Raw genomic sequence first — 21,969 nt, forward strand, 5'->3', positions numbered from 1 at the left:
TATCATAGAGTGCTTTCTTGCATTCAAAAAGAGAGAATCTGGCTTTACCAGGCCTATCATTCAGGATTGCCCGTTGGTGCATAAACCAAGAGTGACAACATATTAGACTGAACTTCCATTTACATATATGGCTGTGAAATCCACAGGAAAACTCTAGGACAGCATTCCTCTCTGGACTTTGAAGCAGTTTAAAGCAATACTTGACGCAGCACATCATGACAGTTAGGCCTTTTGTTGACAGTCTTCACTGTTAAAGCTACAGATGAGCACTGGAATAAAAATATCTTGATTCAATATAGGCTGCAGACCTCCTTCTCAAGTTGCTGTATTATGAACCAGCCTGACTGAGGAGCACAGGGCAAGGAGGGGACACACAACCTTTTCATTCTAAGTAGACTTTCTGAAACAATGCAGATGTTTCTGTGCTCTCAGCTATCACTCAATGCTCTAAAGGCAATATCTGAAGAAAGACATAATAATTATTACATAACCAAACTCTGAAGCTCTGCATGGCCAATATCAAACATGCACATAACTTCCAATAAAATAAACTCATTAATGTGTTAATATTCCATAATTACTACTTGTTAAAATAACTGTTCAACTGAAAGCTTGAATTATTTTTTTCTACTTTTATATCTTGCTGACCACAACATTTGTTACTTTGTGAAATGTCTGAAAAAAGGTATTTTGCCTGAGTACAAGTATCTGTTGTCTTATCAGATGTACTATCACCAGAACCAGTGAGATATGTCTGTCAAATTCAAGAACCAAAGCATGAAATTCATTGAAATAACACTTTTACTACCAAACTCTAATGTAATGTTAACATCTAAAGTTTAAATTTTCTTTCATTGTGTACAGGTTGCAAGGTGAAATAAGCTATTAAATCCCTATCAACTGGTAGGAATCTCACCATCACAGAAAATTACAGTGGTGAATAGAAGCTGTGCATTTTTATCTGACAGTATACTCCAAATTATGACAAGCAGTGATCCCAAGGTCCATTTTTCTCTGAATTAAGATAGTGGAAATCAAATTATTATGCACCCTTTGCACTACCTGTTGAAATATTCCAAGCTACAAACAATCACAGTTTCAATCTGAATCTAACCTGCTCCATTATTTACTATCAATCCATTTCAAAGAAAGTCTTCATCTTTGTAAAAACAGAATTTTAAAAAGTGCTGAGTGTTCTGAGAACACAGAGCTTAAAATTTTGGCAAAATTTTTGACTTTTCCCAAACCAGTTTTAAACACAGCCATTCACTTTTCAATAACTTAAAGTCAAGTATTAGTGGCAATGTTTTTCCCTGCATTTTATGGAATCATTTCTATACTAACAGCACCCTCAAAACCACTATTAAATAAAGGCATCTCTTAAAAAAAACCCAAAACAACAAAAAAGCCCAAGAAAATACCAAACAAGAAAAACCCAAAGCAAACAACCTTCAAATAACAAAACGAAAGAAAGAAAGAAAAAAAAAAAACACCCAAAAAAGAAAGAAACAACCCCCAAAAATAAAAACTACAGAAGAGATTCACCCTATTTAATGCTGAAAATTAAATTTGAAAAACTAAAATTGCAATCCATTTAGGCCTCTATAAATACTCTTCTCATTCCTTCCAGTTTCACAAAGTACATAAGGACTTTGTAAAACTTAAAGGACTTTTACTTTTGTTTTCACATAGTAAGTCAAGTTACAACATTCAGTCATTGCCTCCTAACCAGAGAAGTGCTGTAGAGCAAACCCAGCACAACACTGTATCAACCTTACATTTCAGTTATATCCAACCCCTTATTAATCATCACTGTGCTGCTAAATGTTATAGAGGTTCTGGGTGAGACCTTCCAAAACACTCAAGGCAAAACACTAAGTGTTGTGTGACAGTTCATGTAACTGCCACTAAAATGCAAATTTCTGTATTCTGCAACCAGCTCCAGATTCCCATGCTATGCCGAAGAGGGAGATGTATGCAAGACTACAACATTACCCTTGTGTAATATATATAACTGATTTTAAATCAAGGCTTATTTTCTCTTCTACTGCCTTGAAACACATACCTAACATGATTCATAATGTCTCAAAGAATCACAGAAAGGGTATCAGAAGAGAATGAATGGAATCTGAAATTCCATTTCTTTTTCCTGCTAGCAGAGAAACACATTTTTCCTTTGCTAAGTGACAGAGGAACTGAGCTGAACTTGGAACCACCAAGTGTGTGGGAAAAGCAGACCCTGACCCAATCAGGTTAAAGTTATACTAAAAAAAAAAATATTAAACAAACCCCAAACTCTTGTATTCTATATGATAAAATCTCAAGTGCAAGTATTTTGCTGTATTCCTGACTAAATAAAGTGGAGTGTAACTTGGTTATTTGGACCCAGGTTGACAATTACTGACTTTGTTCTAGTCTTCCCTAGATTGCCTGAGGAGATAATGTCTATTTTAGGGACTTCACTATGCTTGAGGAGTGTCACAAACAGACCCATACGCCAAATTCACAGCAACTAGAACGTGAGTGAGGGAAAAGCACATATATAAGTTAATTACTGCCTTTTTCATTAATTAGGTCATGGCAAGAAGCTTGCTTGCTCTGCTTACTATTTCAATGCATTTGCCAAAACATTGCAATTGCTACACATCTATTAAAACCTCTCTGTAGAGAAGGAAAGAGTCCTTTAATTTATAATAGCTTGCTGTTTGTTTAAGATTGAGAAATGTGAACTCATATGCTAACAGCTATACTGACTAAGTACTTACTAACAAATTAAAAATAAATCCCAATCTGATTAAAGTAAAAAGGGAGAATACATGGAATAGTTGCTGCATATCCCAAAATCTTTCATTAAAAAAAAAGAACAGAGAAAATCTAGCCCCAGATTTCAACTAAAGTGTAGAATACGTTTTTGAGGCAAGAATTGGAGAAACTGCAGATAAAATCCATCTCAGGAAAATTAAAAATGTTTTGACTGATTCCAAGATGCTCTAGAAGTGCTTTGACTAGAGTCCGAATTTAGACATCCATAATAAATACAAAAAGAAAAAAAGAGAAAGAAAAAAAAAAAAAGGCGAGATTTGATACGGGTGTAACACCATAATAACATTGCAGGGAAGCACCAGCTCTGAGAAACACTGTCCCAGTTAAGCTCACCTTCCAGAGCCCAGCCCATGTAACAAAGGGATAATCCAAGGGGTGGCACTGTTCCCCCTACAACGCCACAGCTGCATTATTGAAGGAAAAAGGGAAAACGGAAAGGCTGGTCACATTAGACAGGAGGGCTACAGTAAATAATGAAGAGCCATGTAGGGACTCAGAGCAGGAACTTCAGTCTCTCATACCCTGTAACACTTGATTATTCTGTGAACATCAAAACAGAACTCTTTGAAGTTTCAAAGGCAAATTCTTGCTTATACAAGATGAAATTATCCAAACATAATTAATACAAAATAGCATAGAACTCAAGAGGCAAAGCAGAAATCAAAAAGGAATAATCGCCTCTTTTTATTTTCCTCCAAAATTAAGTAATAAAATAGGAAGTATGCAGTGAAAAGAAGAAAACTTTCAGAAATCTGTAACCCCTAACACCTCAGGGCATCAGGAAGTTCTTATTTTGTCTGACAATCTGTTCTGTACTGTTCTTCAAAAATGTTTATTTCAAACTCTTATTCTATGGTTAAATAATTCAACCCAAAGGCTACCATAAAGGCCACCATGCTTAGTTTACGTACTAGGCTCTTTGATAGTACTATTTTTTGAAATTCACTTAGTTTTCATTTCTACAGAATTCATACAGTAAATTCTGTTAATAAGGTACTCAGTTCTATCAACTATGATTTAAAAGAAAATTCCATTGGTTTTTGTATTTAGTTATGGATAACATAAATTATTTCCTGTAGACATAAAGCTAAAATCTCTATGATCCATTAAAGTTTTGCTACACAAATTTGGCACTACTAAGATGCCAATAGCCTGATGTTTTGATCTAACTTGGATGAAAAGTCTAATACATTAAATATAAACCCCAAACGTCCTTTAACCATCAAATAAGAAATCAATTGTAGTTCTTTTGTAGACAGACAGAATTTACTTATCCAGATTTCTAAGGAATGAAAACCTTAAAAATCTAAGGATACACCTGCTTTAAGTTACATCTCAGAAGTTAGGAATTACTTCTGGTTTGGCAATCCCAGCAATTAAGATGCAGACTCTAGGAGATGTACCTACATTTGTGCAATCATTGCAATTTAACAAAAGAAAGACCTTCTTGACCAGAGAAGATCCAGAATGTCTTACTTAAAATTGCTGTCCCACTGACTCCCAATACGCAAAGAACAAAATTCAGAAATCATTCCATATAGGTAAAGCCATAAGAGGTATAAAATTATGCACTGCAGCATATAATCTACATCTTAGATTAATATAAATACAAATTAAGTGCTATTTACTATAAAACAACATAGAAGCTTGCTCTAAAAAAATCAGTATTCTACCCCTTTGTACTGTAACACTTACTTCACTGAGAAGTTTTTATTTATATTACCACTGAACATAAACCAGTGAACTAAAGCAGCTGCTTGACATCAAACTATAGAATTCATGTAAGTTCATCCAACAAAATCCCCTTCAGAACTTTGTGATTTGTCCAGTCAAATAAAGCGTATTCAGATTTTTATAGAAATTGGTAGTAGATTTCTGTTTAGAGGCATTTTTTCCCCACTATACTCTGCCTCATAACCAGAAGTAAAGCAGAAGAGGATCGCTCAAGTCCATGAACAAGACCAAGGACCATGTTCTAGATGCAGTTGCAGATTGACTTTTCTCTGGGCTTCAACACATTGCCCTGCCTACAGTCTCTCTGCCTTTTCCTCACCTGGGCCAACATATAACTTACTGAAATGCCCAAGGCAAAAGTGCAAAATATCCACCATCTACTCTATGGGGTCATGAACTCCCAAGGGGCTCCTAGAACACCATTCTACCTCACTCGTGTGTGCTAGATCATATTGCTTATTGATGAAATGTTCTCTTAATATTTTCTAGAACAACTGCATTTAATGCGGTTGTTCTTCTCTTTAAAGAAAACTGTATAAGCATGCACCAGTCATGAGCCACTCTGCAAGAATAAACCATGAAAGAAGCAAATGACGGCTGAAGTGAATAGGAGGAGAAAGATGAAGTCACAAAATAATGGAAAGACTAAATAAGATTGCAGCTTGCTCCCACCAGCAATACTAAATGAAAAGCTCAGAGAGATTGGGAGAAATTACCTTTTATTCAAAAACGCAGGGAAACAGATTTTGGTGTTAATATATTCCCTGTATAAGAGTCACACTTGACAGGACGTAATACTATGACCAGGCAGCAGTGATATATGCAGTGATTCTCATGCAAATACAGGCAGAGTGCAAATTCCACAGCCAGGACTTGCTCTTGATGACAGGGTACATGCTAACAGTGATGAATCTTAAGGGTTCTGTCTGCTGGGCAGTGTCCTAGATATTACATCTGTCTCAGTGACTTAGTGATCCTACCACTTAGCATGCAGAAAAGGCAGAGAAGGAAAAAAAAAGGAGAAGGAAAAAAAAGGAGAAGGAAAAAAAAGGAGAAGGAAAAAAAAAGAAGGAAAAAAAACCCCAATCTTCATTTCTACTATTTTTTTCCAACTTTTGAATGTCAGCTAGGATTAAACATCCAATTCTAGAAGCAACTAAAGCACCTTCAAGCCAGATGATAAGCAACCCTTCTCTCACAGAAGTCAGAAAAAGTTCAAGATCACTCAACACTGAAAAGACTTTACTAACTCTTAGTTTTGAGCTTGAAGCAGTTAAAGCACTAAATCTAAACTCTGAAAATTTTATAGCCGCATTAAAAACTTCTCGGAAACCCAGACTTGAAAATGTTTACATGCAAGTAATTTCCTTTCAGTTACATTTTCTGATTTCATTTTCTGTTTACTGTTATTACAGAAAATGGAGTTACCTAAAAAGTTAATTAGCTATTAAATTTTAGGGTAACTAATTTAGTCATCAACACACAATAAAAACAATACTGTAAACTTTTGTAGCTATATATTTTATGCTATATAAATTTTCCCCTTCAGCAAAGCTCATAAAGACTTATATTTTTCCAGCAAAGTCTGAGTTTATCCAAAAGAGGAGAAATTACTATCTGATAGAATAATGGGCAATAAATTCCCAGCGAACTTCTGTCAGGAAATTCATAGCAAGGATTTAATTTTAAAACCAAAAGGCAGCAAAGTAGGCCAGTATGAGCTCTGACTGATGACCATGAGTAATCAGAAGACTTGTTCATTGTCCCTAGTCCTATTGCTCTTGTGGGGTGTGACTTAAGCATATTACTTGACCTCTTTAGGCTCTCAGTTTTCCCTCTTGCTTTCATTTGGCAGGAATCCTCCATGCCAACTCCGCAGGGCAACCACTCTTCACTGCAGGTGTTTGCAGTGGATCTTGCACAGCTGAGAGCTCTCACAAGGCCACAGAAATCACCAAGAACCCAACCCAAGGTGGACTATGACAGCAAAGGGGCTTTGTGCATTAAAGGGTTTTATTTAAGTAGAAAGGTGCCAATAACTCTGAGATAAACTTTTTGCCAGCTTTTCTGGAAGTATATTTTTGGTATCACTAAAGTTACTACCCAGTATAATAAGGTTTTAATTTATTACTAAAACTAAAATTCTGTATTTAAGGTGAATATATCGTGAAAAATAGAGTTCATATGTAAAGCATCCCTTTTTACAGACTTGAATAACATTGATAAGAAATACAGAAACAACACTTCTGGGACAAAAAACACATACAGCAGACAAAGAGTTACCAAAAAAAAAAATTAGCCACATATTTAGTTCCCAAATATTGAATTTATGCATCAGAGCAGTAATTTGGGTATATCTGAAAGGTACAAGTAAAAGCCATGGTAAAGGCCTGAATTACTGTGAGCTTGCCTAACTACTCATGACTGTAGTAAGTAACTGATGTAATAGGTCACTGGGAATAGAATATGAAACATCTCTGAATGAAACCACCCTAAGGAGAATTAGCAAATTCAGTCTGCCTGCCACAAGCTATGCTTTATTCCCTCTCCAACAGAAGATTCAGCATTCTTACACAGACTTGAACAGACTACCTCTCATTTGAGCAGACTTATAAGGAATGCTGTGAAATCAAAATTAAGGAATTATTAGAGTAGTCATCAGACTCAGAAATATGAAAAATAAAACCAGAAAGTAAACCGAAAACGTGTCCTTTATGTACTTTTCCACACACATTTCCAATCTCAGTTGAAGAAAAATTTTTAAAAACAAAGTATTTTTTTGCTGTGATCTGTTCTGTACATGATTCAATATATGTTAATATTTCAGCTTTGTTTTCTTTATACAGATTGGGTTGGTTTTTTTTTTCTCAACTCTCTACTGACATATTGACAATAAAATGAAAATTTCTGTTTAATCCAAAAATGTGAAAAGACTGAGATTTTCTAATTAGTGAAAAAATACAAGACAAAAAGTCCCATCTGTTAATGGTGCTCTGTAGCTTGAAGTTAATTAGGTTTGCTGGGAGAGTGCCTGGCAATATGACCAATTAAAATACATGCAACTTTTCCAATTCAGTATCATTAGTCAAAAAAAAAATAAAAAAAATAGCAGTACTTTCAATCGAAATGTGCCGTTTCCTAGAGCTAAGTGGATTATGTGTCTGTAAATAACTGTGCATATACTTTTGGAGGGGGGAAGCTTTTCTGCTCTCCAATCTAAAAGGTTTTTCCTCCTGATTACCTAGCAGTCACGCAAATGAAGGTCAGATTCACTCTTTGTATACTGGTAGAGGAGTAACTCTCCCAGATTTCCAGTGGAAGCGTGACTGGCTCTACAACCGCGCTGAGCAAAAGCATCCTGCTGGTGACCACCACCCACCAGCTACTGTGCATGTCTCTGTTCTCCTTTCCAAGCTCCTCACTGCACCACTGCAGATCAGGGCGGCTAATAACCCTACTGGAATGCTGCTTTAGAGAAACCAGTGATGAACTGTCAACCAGATCCTGCAAAAACGAAAACCAACCAGCTCAGCTCCAAAAGCGCACAGAGGCCAAAGAACACAGGGCAGGGTCCCTCTGTCACACACTGCACAGCACCAGAGCAGCACTCGTCCTTGTGGCTGATTATTCATAGCCCCATGCCCACTGCTCAGCCCAAGAAAGCCTCTGGCTACTGTGTCAGACCTGGAAACACAGCACATGGGCATTAATTGTTTCTTTGTTTCTATGTTACTATGCTGCAGTTGTGACAAAAGGGGGTTTATCTCCACATGAAGAATTGGAACCAGGTAATTTCAGCTGGAACACTTTGTTCTAACAATACTTTGGCCTACCTCTAGCTAAACTAAGTGATGAAGGTGAGATGAAGAAGCAAGCAGAGACTTCTGCACTTTTTCTATAGTGCCTACACAAAAAAACCCTCCACCTGTGCATGGGACGCCTTGGAAAACACAAAAAAGTGGACTAATTCCTGGAAAGAATAGAAGACAAGGTATTACCCCAAAATCACAATCAAATTCTTTATAATTTATCTATAAAATAATCTAACTACCTGATGATGCAACCTCTGGGAAATTAATCAACTGAAATCAAATAAATATATTTACCAGTAAAATGTAATGTAGTCATTTGCCAACCCACCCCTGAATCTGTAGCGCCACAATACAGAACTGAAAAATCAATAAACTAAAAAAAAAAAAAAAAAAAAAAACCTGAAAAAAAAGTCTTTTTGAATTAAGCAATTGTCTATTTCTTAATTAGTATCTGTATTAAAAAAAATTATTATATTTTTTAAAACCCACAAAACCAAGCAAAACCACAAAAACTAAGTTCACAGTTCTTGTCCTTACTTCAATACACTGTACTCCTCATCAGTTACCATTCACAGTTTGGTAACTCACAACAAAATACAAGAACATCCAAGAAACTGTCAAAGAAAGACAGAAAAAAAAGAATGGTGGAAAAAATACCAGAAAAGAATAATACAGTAGGGTAAACAAAATTTCAAATGCTTAAATCAGAAAGATATTTCTGAAGTAAAGGGATTGAGGCAAGAAAACCACTCAAGTTCTCAAAAAAAACGTGGTTGAAAATATGGACCTTCTGAGAATTTAGGCCTCTCTCTCCAATTCACAGCACTTTTGTACAATATTATATATATTAAAGGGACCTCAAGCTTTACTGCCATGTCATAAGAAATTACTAAAAGGAAGTATATATTACTTTGTGAATGAATCACTTTAAGGATTACATTTAATGAAATTATTTACCTTATACATTCAAATTAATACTAGATTGTATGGCAGACAAAAGGAATCCTCACATTCCTCAGTTATTTTGACATTAGTCTGACATGCAACCTACACAACAGACAGTCATGCCAATAAATGTTCAAGGAAGAATTAGAGAAAGAGGTTACTCCCCCTTCCATTGTAAAACCTTGCTAAGGTTTTATAATGGAATAAATCAGTAAATTTTCAGATTTTGTGTTACTCAGATTTCCTGATACTGTTCCTGAATTTTCAAACAGCAGAACTCCACAAACACAAACCAAATACCTCCCATTTGAACTGTTTAGGTTCTTAGTCACAAGAACTCAGACATACAGCAAAGGGAGATACAGCTGTGAACATATTTGAAAAATTGGAAGTTCTTGGCTTCAGTAAAGCCTAGTAAAATTTCATTCAAGAAAAAGGCTGAATCAAGAGTGCTGAAATCATTCAGCACACGACAGAGCATTTGAATCCTTGTCAAAGAATGTACTTTAAAACATTATGAAAACAAGACACAGAAGGGAAAAGACTCACTGCTAAATGCATGTGAGAGGCTGCAAAAAGAGTTTGCTGCTGTAGTATTAACATTACAGCTCTCATCTTCCATGTACCATTACCTAACATGGGTTTTTTTTCTTGAATCTCTCATAATATAATATAATATAATATAATATAATATAATATAATATAATATAATATAATATAATATAATAAACATAATTTAGCACTTCTATTTCCATACCAAACATAGAGAGTATAACAATTTCTGATACTTGCAAATACATTGGTCAACTACTACTGTAAGTCTAGAAAACTCTGTAACTGTTTCATAGACTTCTACAGAGAGGTAGTCATCAATATGACTTTTTTAAAAAGGGACCACTAAACCTTTGGATATTCACATGAGCATCTTCAGGAGCTTACTGCTCCTAAAGTCATGTTGTCTGCTCAGTGATTTAGCACAGCTTAATATCAACTACATCAGAAGCTTTCTGTGACAATTAACAGAGATATCAAACACAGGACCATCAATGAGCAAAGTGAACAAAGGAAACTACGTTACGTAGGAAGAGGGGAAACTTGGCAATAGACCTAAAGAGCACAGTATTTTTGAAAGTCACCTTTTTAAGCATCTTTCTCCTTCTTTTTCTCTGCCACTGTTTGTCCTTCAGTCATTTTGCCAAAATTGATAGCTTTGACTGATAGCCACAGGAAAATATCTCTCATATCAATCTGCTTTGAAGATGGAAAAATTGACTTTTTATCACTAGGAATAAATCTACTTATTCATACAGCTATACATGAGAATTTGTGAATACAAAAAGCTGCCTTTAATTAGTGTACAAAAGAAAATGATAGAGAGCAAGTCTGAGCATTGTAAATAGTAGCACTCACTAAATTTTAATAATTTAGTCTTAAGATGTCTGATAATTCTAAACAAAGGCATAAACCTCAACAGTTTTACAGAGGGTATGTCAAAATATAATTCTTTTCAGACCTCTCAATTTCCCACAGCAACAAAAATACAGACAATGTGAGCTCTTTTGGTTTTTAGACTAATTTGAACTGAAAAGCCTGCCAATTAATTATTTGACACAGTCATTGATAATGAGATGTGAGTTCTGCACATAATTAGAAAATAAAATTTAGCAATGTTATTGCAGTGGCTAAACCTAAAGTAGACTGTTCAGGGTTGTGATGATCTTAGTTTCTGGGTAAGCATTCACTCACAGTAAGACAGCCATTCTCAGTGGGCTTTGGAAAAATGTGCATACAGTGGTTTCTGCAACTAGAAAAAACATTAATACATTTTTTCCCTTTTATCTTAGGTAAAACCTGCATAAGCATAATTATATGCTACTATAGGTCAAATCTTGATTCACACTTTGGTGCAGGACTGCACTGATATGCAGACCTTGATATTTCAGAGAAAGGCAAGGAAGCCTTTGATGCCATCACTTACAGGCACTGGTGACTTCCACACTGTAATTGTCCAGGTGACAGCAGGTTGTGAATTTTGCTAATCTGAAATTATGAGTCAACACTATGTACCAAATGATACAAAATTCACATAAGGTATGAAATTAAATCAGTCATTTGCAACTATCACTAAAGACCAATGCAAAAAACAAATGAGGCAGCAAGCAAATGTAAAAGCTATTTTTACACAACAAAGCTTTTCTCTCAGTGAATATTTTTTCTCAGTGGTAGGATGGAAAGACCAGCTTCTCTGTTAGGATGCAAAGACTGATTTATTCAGCCAACCTGCTCTCTGCAGAGGATCTCTCCTGTTTTGCTATGTACTTATAATTCTAAAACTGAAAGCTTTATTGTGAGTCTTTTTCTATATGGTTTGGAGATAAAATAATACAATCACGTGGCCAAAGAATCAACTTCAAATGTAACTCCAACAGCCTTCTACAGTACCCTTACTTCTAAAAAAAATGCATCAGTGACCACTAAATACAGCCTTGAAACCATCACCTCAGCAGACCTTTTCTCCTGCTAGCGACAACACTGTCAGGTCCTTTAACTTTCACCCTCTGCTGTCATGGCTTTTGTTATTATTTTTATATAACATGAAGAGTTTAATTAAAAAAACAAACAAAAAAACACAATGCAAACAATCTTCTCAGAATCCTCCTTTCCTCTGGGTCGACAGTCTTTGCATCTTTATCTGGCTTTGCTAGCCAATAGTATTTCTCATCAGTATGTTTATTTTTCATACAGACACCATCTTGAGGGTAGAGACCTAGAAAATTGCCTGCTTTCCCACCTGCTTTATAGGGTCCCTTATAAAGGTTTAAGATTGAAAGGCCACTGAGATTCGTTATGGTGTAGCCGTATTCACAAGCATAAGAGAAGGTGGAGAATGAGGAACATCCAGTTCCAGCTTATGTTCTGTCTCACAAATATCAGTCAGTTCATAATTTTTCCCCTTTTCTGCATGCTTGCTTTAGCCTATAGTCTCTTTCTAAGGCAGCTCTATAAACCACCAAAAAAACAAAACTGGAAAAACTACCAGGTAATCATGTACCTGTCATGGTGAAAAATATTTATAAGAGATATTACTACGACTCCATGTCTCTATCTTAATATGCAGTTTTAGTTCACATTTTAGCAATATTACAGAATGGACAGAGGTTGAAAGTACATAATGGATTTGAAGGTTGGTTTTTTTAAGTATTGCAAGAAAAAAATATTTTGCACGAACTATAAAAAGCATCCAGGAGCAAACCTTGTGAAAGACAAAGTGGTTTTCTCTGAATAAGTACTGCAGAATCTGGCTGAGATTCTGGTAAGGTAAATTATGCCATTGAAGTGCAAACCTTGTTCTTTTCTCTTTTAACATGCTTTTCTTCCCTGCCTCCTGAAACTCTACTTACTATTGATCTCCTACAGGGATTCAGTCCTATGTTGCTTTATTCCAAAAAACATTTTATTTTAATAGGTTATCTTTCTACAGTCTGTTTTTAAACAGAAAGGTTGAATACCAGATAGCAATGAAATTGAACACATCTTTATCTGTAACAAGAATTTAAGTCTTTATCCTGGGAGAAGAAGTTTCTCTCTCCCAGCTGTAGGCCCAGCTGCTTTCCTCCACTGTGCTACAAGCAACAATCCCACTTCTCTGATGCCCAGCCACCCCTAAAGGACACTGTTCTTGTCTAGTACAGGAAAAGCTGGGAGATAAAAGAGAAAGACCATCAGGGTGAGCAAGTAATCTATTTCGGTTTTCTATGAACCCAAAATCTCATCAAACCCTGGGTTTTGCCAGTGACCTCTTGCTTCTCTGAACCACTTCACTACACTTACAGCCCCACGCACAGGACCAAAAAGTGTGAAAAAACAAGAAAATTATTAAAAGTAGTCCAATGACACTTAAAAAATGGCAGTAACACTTGAAAAGTGTTTATACCAAATCTGTAAACGAGAAGTATTTATTCTGCAATAATGGCGTGGCACAACAACAAATACTATCAAGACCTAATACTAACAAACAATTTGTTTTCTCAACAGCTTGGCTGACGTACTTCCTTTCTGACTCTCAGGCAGAGCTGGAAAACAGCTTTCAGCATTCATAATTTCAAACGCTAAGTTAAAATTCCTTATGCTGATTGCCTAAAACCTCAGAATGCCTCTCGGATCAATCTTACAACAAAGACCTTTGTAAAAGTGTGCCAAGGCAGACTGTTGACTCCGAAAGGAAGTCCATGTACTGATTCATTATCATGACTGCCAGCAGCACTGACGCAGTCCTTGGAGAGATCTTGCTGAAGCAGTTTATCAATCCATAGTTTGGTTTGTTATCATGGTTACAGGTGCATGAGACACCCAGAATACTAAGTATATATGCTTACAGAACTGAAGTTAAAGCTGCAGCTATCTCTTAACTATAAGAGCTAGAGTAGGATGTCACCAGTGACAAGACCATGCTGCAGGGTATTCCACAACATCAAACATGGGCATGAGGAAAGGCTGTTGTGGATGAGCAGAGACTTTGTTGGAACAGGTGACACAGAGTTCTCACACTTTGCCACAGACAGTGGAGCTATAAGCTGCACAGTAACCAAACAGAACTGTCTTGTTTTTATACCACCTCTTGAGCGAATTAGAAGCAAATGACCACTGTACTGGTCATTTGCACCTATAGAGCACCTCTATCCATTTTGTGAAGTCTGACCACTTTACATAATTTCCCATAACAAATACCAAGAAATGAAGAATGTTTTATTGTATATGATGACTAAATCAACTCGTTCTTGTTGAAATTTTCAGACAAAACAGCTGTGTTTATGTTTGTTACCACTGTATTTAAAAAAAAAAAATTAAAGAATACATCAGTGGAAATTTACATAGATAACAGTTTCATCAAAGATAAGAATGCCATCCTTTTCAGAACAGCCAATGGTCTGTAGAGACAATTTTTTTTTTAACTTTTATCTGTTTAAAATCAGATTCAGGTGTTAAATCTCAGCCTTTGAACATGAGAACCTTCATTGTAATGGCCCTAACTCCTCCCATTTGAGATGTCCAATTTTGTGTAAATAATTGAACATCCTTGGAAAATGCCACAGCTCCCACAATCAAGTTAAGTGATATAGTCTGCTCCTGTGTCCTTTTAAATTTGTATGATTGTTTTCAAGTAATATCATTTGAGATTTTTGAGATTCTAGTTTCTTACTTTTTATTAGTGTTTTTCTTACATTGGACTATCTAACAGTTTGGTTTGCTTTTTCCCTTTTTTTTTTTTTTTTTGGAAGGGGAGTGGGGTGGGGGCATGTAAGTCCCAGCCTTATGAGTGCCTGAGTAACCAGAAGAAGGGAACTTTGGCTTCACTGACTCACATCAGGATGCTCCACTAATATTTTTTCTGTTATTCTCAATTTTAATCTAAACATATAAAAAAACTCCCAAGCCACAATTATTTCTGTATTGATATGAATTAATTTCCTAATTACTGTATATCCTTTTCCATTTTCTCTATTTCATCCAGCAACATCAGACTACAGAAACAAATTAGTCTCATTGTAAGCTCTCACTGCATTACAAAAACTAAGACAGAGAAAAGAGGTTTATTACAGCTCCCCAGGGCAGCGGTCACAGCACCAGCCTGACAGAGGTCAAGCAGGGTTTGGACAATTTTTGCTTTCAGGCACATGCTGTGACTCTTGGGCTGTTTTGTGCAGGGCCAGGAGCTGGACTCGATCCTTGTGGGTACAGCCCAACCCAAGATTCTATGATTCTAATCTAGATTTTTCAGTTTCATTATATTGCATTACTTATGGCAAAGGATTTTTGTAGTATGCAACAAATTGCAATACAACCCAATGCTCACATTTTAAATTAATAAAATACCTGCCTAACAGTTTTTCTTCAATGACCAAAAATCTTAAAGGCGCACCAAAGTAGTGGTAGCTAATTTATGTGTCCTCTAGTAGCACTAGATTTTACACAGAGCTATTTTTTTAATATATTTGAGGTTGGTTTTCTTTCATAAAAATATTATGAATAATTTTATCAGGGAAGTAGAAGCTGCATTTTAAAATATGTTAGAACAATTAAAATTGTCTCAACAACATACCCCAAAATAATATGCTAAACCTAGTGCTCCTGCAGTAATAGAGAAGGCAAACTAGAACAATAAAACTCTCTCCCTTGTGCTACAAGGCCAGATGTTTACGGCTAGTAACAAATTCGATTTAGGCTTTTTAAAAATGGAGCAAGATTTTCACATGAACCATCTTCCACTTCAATAATCTTGACATTAAACAGTGCTTGGTGAAGTTATTATCTCACCACTTTTTAAAATCAAGTATTTAACAGCAACCTCATTTTGTCCAGAAGCTTCTAAACTGTGGCCAAATGAATGGTCATGTATTTGATATTCACTCTGTAGTCTCTTGCTGCATACACAAACTATAATGAAAAATGTACATTACATAAGTGTATTACTATCCCTTTTTCATAGGAAAAAAAAAAAGAAACTGTTATAACTGATGTCAGCGTTGAGTGTTCTCAGTACATGAACAGCATTTGCTCACATTGACAAAGACTGAGGATTTTACAATTTTACTTTCATTTATTCTGCATTTGTTTACATGCACAAAATACTGTCTCTAGCAGACTCATGAAAAGCCCATACTTCCACCTTTTGTTAAAACAGAAAACATTTCAATGGACAAAAGCTTCTGCCTTAAACTCAAGCTACTGAAGCTGCTTCACTGTGATGCAGAACTCAAAGGACACTCTGAAATATTACTTTTGAGAACACTCTGATATGGTAGTGGAAACCACAAGAATCAAGGAGATTTTATTTCCAAGCTCACACTGTCCATGACAGTTGGGGATCTCGATCTACAAAACTCCCCAGGGCTTGCATAACCAGGTTGAGGCACTGGGGCAGGGGGGTTCCAGGGAATTCTGTGAGAGGCTGCTGGAATTTTCCTTATGCTCAGCAGTGCTGTTGCTAAGGCTGAGCCCACCAGTGATGATGGGGGCTCTGTGGAGGCTGTGTCTGGGAAAAGGCAAGAAGCAAAGCACAGACAGACCTAAACAAGAAGGGAAATAATATACCCAGCATATACATTAATTTCTATTTAACTCTAAAATCCCACGTCTTAATTTTGTTTGTTTATAGCATGCACATTTTCTTCACACTGTTTCTTTCACGCCATGCAGACTGACGCAGCTGAAAAGAAAGCCATACAAGCTTCTCATGAATAGTGTACTTCAAAAACTATTCTGGCAAGTTGTTTAAAGAGCCAAGTATTTCTCTGCTAGTCCTTGTGCAGGAAGATGTGCTATGAATCTGAGACTTATATGTTTGAGCTTCTCATTGGAAGACCACAATTAAGGTTGACTGTGTGAAAACTGAACCCGTTTTGAAAACATAGAAACACTTTTTAAAAATATTAGCTTCGTACTTATTTTGAATTCTGCTCATTTGTATGTGTGACTAGAATTCACTTCAAGTCCTACTTCCAGTCATGAACTTAAGAGAATCTGGATTATCTTTTTTTTCCTGCACCAAATCAAACTCAATTTGAACCAACAACTGACACTCAGTTGTCTTTATTATCCTATTTTTCAATATGATGATGACTTCAAGCTCTTTAATGATGAACAGTATCACAGCTAATATGCATTAGTCAGCTTTTAACGTCACTGCAATGAAGTTGCATAAGCCATGAACTTAAGAGCTCCTTTAGTTGAAATTTCATGGACTGTAGTTTATTACACATCCATATGTTAGAGAGTTTTTCACCATACAGAAGCAACTTGCCCCTTATAAGCAATCAATCAAAATTAAACTTCTTAATCAAATGCTTTCTTTTTTTTAGCTAAATTATATTGCATATATAAAAGATATTATGTTTTCACTGATTATTTTATGGGTTTATTGAGTTTTGTATGATTTCTTGAATTTAGAATTTTTCAAGGCCTGTAAAACTGAATAATATGACAATAATAAATATAAAACAGATACAGACAATGTTTTAAATTTGAATGCTAAATATGATGGGAATCAGTGTGAAAATAAGATACTTGCCCAGAAAGCTTAACAGGACAAGCCCTGGTACACTGGGCTTAATTGGTATACACAGACCAAAAAAGACATTTAACAACATTTGTAACACTTGAAAAATGAATGAAAAATATTTCTATTTGTATGCTATTTTTTCCACTTAGGAATAAAGATAACTTATTGGCATCATTCAGTTCTGAAAGCTTTTTTAAACCTCAGTTAAAGATAAATTTTACAGAAGGAAAGTACTGTCTCTTTGCATTCATCACCTTAATAAACTTTTCCATCGAGTAATTTTTTGTTTTAAAACCTAAATTTGGCACAACTGAAGCTATGTAAACCTGTATTAATTTTTTGATAGTATTTGGACTAAAAAAAGACAGTCCAAGTGTCATTTCAACCATTTCAAATTTGCAATTTTCTTTTTTTTCCCGCAGAGATTTTTGTATTCAAATAGATAAATGATACTTGATGAGAAAGAAAATTATTTACTGCTTTATGCAAAGCAAAATAGTATCAAATGCAACTTTATTTGTACCAATTTGTCAGACATCACAAAAATAACCTGCCTGTCATCTATTTCCGTCAGTCTCATTATTCTTTTACTATCTCTACTTTGTTTCCAAGTGAAATTGATTATTACTGCTGAAGTATTATCCATGTGGAAATACATTATCCTCTCCAGGGTCTTGATGATTGACTAACTAACAACAAGTAACTTCCTTGGTGAGTTTCCACTTTGCAAAGGCACTCATTAAAATTCACAGGTATAAGTGTTTTGTTCTCCTAACAAACACTGGAAAGTGCTGATGGGGGAAGAAAAATAAATAAACCTTCCAAAGTACCTTATGAATAAATAACAAAACAGAAAGTACATTATCAGTTTTGGCTCACTGTTCTTAGCTCCAATTTGGTGTCACAGCATAACAGGGTAATTAATGTATAATTAGTAGCATTGGTAGCAAAAGGATCGTTTTGCATTATGTAAACAAAACTACCGCTCTTCTGCCTCAGTGTATACCTTTTTATCTTTTCTGCATAGTTGCTACAGGGGCAAAGAGAAACCAATTTTGTTTGATTTCATGATTTTTGGAGTGACATTGAAGTAACAAATCCTCTGATGGATCCAACTTGAATTTATTCTCAACAGTCAACTTTATTCTAATGCAATATCCCTGTCAAGCAGTGTCTAACTTCAGCATACACTATTCAAGTATCTTCCAAACCTTTATGAAATTTTAAAAAGCAAAGACATTTACAGAAATTTACTCCATACCAACATAATTAACTTTTAGGAACTTTCTTTGTCCTGTTAAATTACATTCCACAAACTAGAAAGAAGGGACAGCCTATTCTCTAACATCTCTTCCATTTGTACATTTTTTACCATCTCCTGCTCTCCTTTCTTTCACTGCATTTCATTCACACACAACTTTTCCACACACATTTTCTTCTTCTTTAAAGATGTTCTTTAGCCTTTTAGGCAACAAGGTTTTGTGCTCCATGTGTGTAGTTCACTCTAAACAGGTTTGTCTTTGGCATGATGAAGGGCAGGGTCTGACTCTGCCAGTGTGGATGTTCTCAGCTGGCTCCCACTCCTCCCCAGCTTGTTAACTGGCCATAACTGCTTGTTGCCAAATGTGCTTGTCCTGCCTTTAATCTCTGTGCAGGGCTGGCTGAACACAGAGCATATATACTGCATGATGCTTGACATTACACAATTATTCAAAGCAGTGGAGGATAAGGATAATTTTATTGAACATATGCAAGATGCAAAACAAACTTTACATGAAAAAAAAAAGAGAATATGTTTCCATTAACTAAAAAAGGTTAAGCAGGCTGTGGGCTTTGACAAATACTTGTTTTGCAAGGTATTAAAGTCCAGACTAGTTTAAGACTTACAAGACATAACTGTATTTTGAATTTTAACCACTCTGCTCATCATGTTCTCTGTTTCTAAGATGGATATATACATTCATACAAGCTCTCAGTTCTCACAAAACCCTGGAGGAAGATTATCACTAATAAAACTTGGCACTTGTTATGTGCTAATATTCAGCTGTACCCAGTAGAACAGCTCTGAAAAAAAATTCCCTCCAAAAAACTTGATTCTTAGAAAATAAAAAATTTCTTAAAATAACTTCAGCTAGGTATTAACCAAGCCTTCTCTTCTAGTTTCAGTAAACATCCTGCTCTGGAAGATTTTGATCTCTACTGTCTCTATACTGACAGCAAAATGCCACTTGAATTTTTAAATATAACAAAACACACACAGGGATAGATACAGAATCCACTCTTGTACAAATAACAACCTAGGTGGGACACATCATTTTCAGGATATGTCAATAAACCAGATGCTATCCAAGGCCATATCCAAGCCAAGTTCACATAGAGAAGCTACATGAAACTATATGAAGATCAGCAGCTCCATGGCAACAGTCACACACAACAGACAAACCTCCCAAGAAACCAGATATATAGTCAAGCATCTGATGTATAGTAAGCTCCATCTGCCCTTCCTTTATTTCCAGAAGTACCTCATTTGTTTCTCATAGAACTAGGTTTGATACCCCAATACTACCAATTGTACTTTAAAGAACAAAGCTGATTCATTCTGCCTTGAAAACAACATCTGTGCCGTGTTAATGAACGTGTATCAGAGATGAACAAGTAGCACTCTCTTGGTGTTTTCCAAACTGAGTAATGGCAGTGTGGGGGTTTACTGGGTAAACTAAAGGCAACAAGCATTACTCAGCTGCTGAGGTCTGTCACCCTTCTTATGAAATACTACTTGACATATAAAATCTCTCATTGAAACAGAACTATTTGGAAGACAGCATATGAAATTTGAATGGGGATAGTTGTGCATGTTTCTTTTTTTAATGCAAACATGCACAAAGTTCACATAAACCTCTACTCAGCCTATGTGAATATCCTAGATGGATGTTAAATACAAAGTTGTACAGCTTTGTCACCTCTAAACATATTAAAGAAATTAATAATTATGACAATACAGTTGTGATGCTGAAAAATAAAATAATTTCAGAAAAATTACTATGCTAGAACATTTAAGATTAGCATGTCCTGACACGCACCAATGCTTCTAAGCACTGTATCATGAGTATGTCTTCCAGATCCCAGTTATAGTCACACACTTGTCTTTAGCATTTGTCTGTATTGAAGGCATTTTTTCAGCTATGAATGGAACTCACAAACTTATTTGCAAGGCTCCTTGATTGACATTACTTTGACTCAAATTTCAATCTGGTTTGGTAATTCATTTTACTGCTTTTAGAAGGAGGTGTGGACATCCTGATTCAATGAGGTGCAGTAATTTCCAGAGCAGCAAGAGAACAATTTTCATTCTAGAAATGATAATACATTTGGTGGCATTCAGTTTGTCTGAGTCCCATCCTCCTATATTATTTCCTAGTTTTTAATCTCACCTGTTTAAAAGAATTTTCTGGTGATTAAAATATTCGTATCAATGGTATACCATGAAAACCTATTATTTGATATGTACATTCAGTTTAAGACAGTTCAAAAATATTTTTTTTTTAAAAAATTATATCGTAAAAATATTTCATAGTGCAAAGAAGAACATAATCAGACCAAACTGTGATTAACTAAGCAATTATCTAGCTAATGAGATCAACAAAGGGGTTTACACTCTTTCACTTACAAGACAAAGTTTGACAGTACACAAGGTTATGGGATAAGACTTGTACAACACAATATTCTTAATAAATACACATCCCTCATCTTCTCTGCTTGCACCAGAAATACTACTTTTTCCATTACTAAAACATTTGAGAAGGTAAATAGGAGGATGAGTATCGTCTCGCTTGAGAAGCCTTTCTCTTGTATATCCAGAGAAGTGGGCAATCACCTAAGTTAGGTTGCTCAGTTTCCAGGCACATCAATGAATTTCAATACATGGGCCACAGAAGAAAAAGAAAGAAAACAAGTTTCCAATATACTAAAAATACTACACATTTCAGATATAGTCCAAAAAATGTAAAAATTATTTGTACCTGCATTTCAAGAAAAAAATGAATTCTTGCAGACAATTACAGAATGGTGAAATCAATTTGAATTTCTAAGCCTTTGCTCTTCACCTTTATTGCTTTATTCTTTGTTGAGGTTCAGCTAATTAAAAACTTGCTTTCTTTAAATTAGGTGGAGTTTGTGGTTTTATTCCTTTTTTAGAGGGGTGGTAGAATCCTTGTAGAAGTTTTAAAAGTGTGGTACTATGGACAATATGATGTTGATTTTGTGTTCACTTTAATTGGCATCTCTTTCGTCCTTTGTTCATTCTACGAAATCTCCTGTGACTTTCTTTTTCCACTCACCCCGCTCTGTTTTTGACTGATTTTTTTTCCCTCTGCTTCCAACCCACACTTCATCTCCTGCCAAGGGAATTTTAAGCTATTAATCGCTGTCAGATTTCCATACTCACAACATTTAACCAAATTCAACAACTCATTCATCCATATTACAAAAAAATAAATGAAGGAAAAAATAGAACTACTTGAGAATAATGGAGAGTGCTAGCTTTCTAGAGTTTGATAATTTTGCTTAGTACATAAATATACTGAAGGGATAAACATG

At 35.5% G+C, this 21,969-nt stretch overlaps 1 protein-coding gene across 11 annotated transcripts in view; it reads right to left on the minus strand.

Moving 5' to 3' along the window:
* Positions 1 to 21,969, minus strand: part of KCNMA1 (potassium calcium-activated channel subfamily M alpha 1) — a 426,168-nt gene that overhangs the window by 229,613 nt on the left and 174,586 nt on the right. The gene's annotated exons all lie outside the window — the stretch shown is intronic.

The sequence above is a fragment of the Sylvia atricapilla genome, chromosome 8 (genome assembly GCF_009819655.1).
Source record: "Sylvia atricapilla isolate bSylAtr1 chromosome 8, bSylAtr1.pri, whole genome shotgun sequence".
NCBI lineage: Eukaryota > Metazoa > Chordata > Aves > Passeriformes > Sylviidae > Sylvia > Sylvia atricapilla.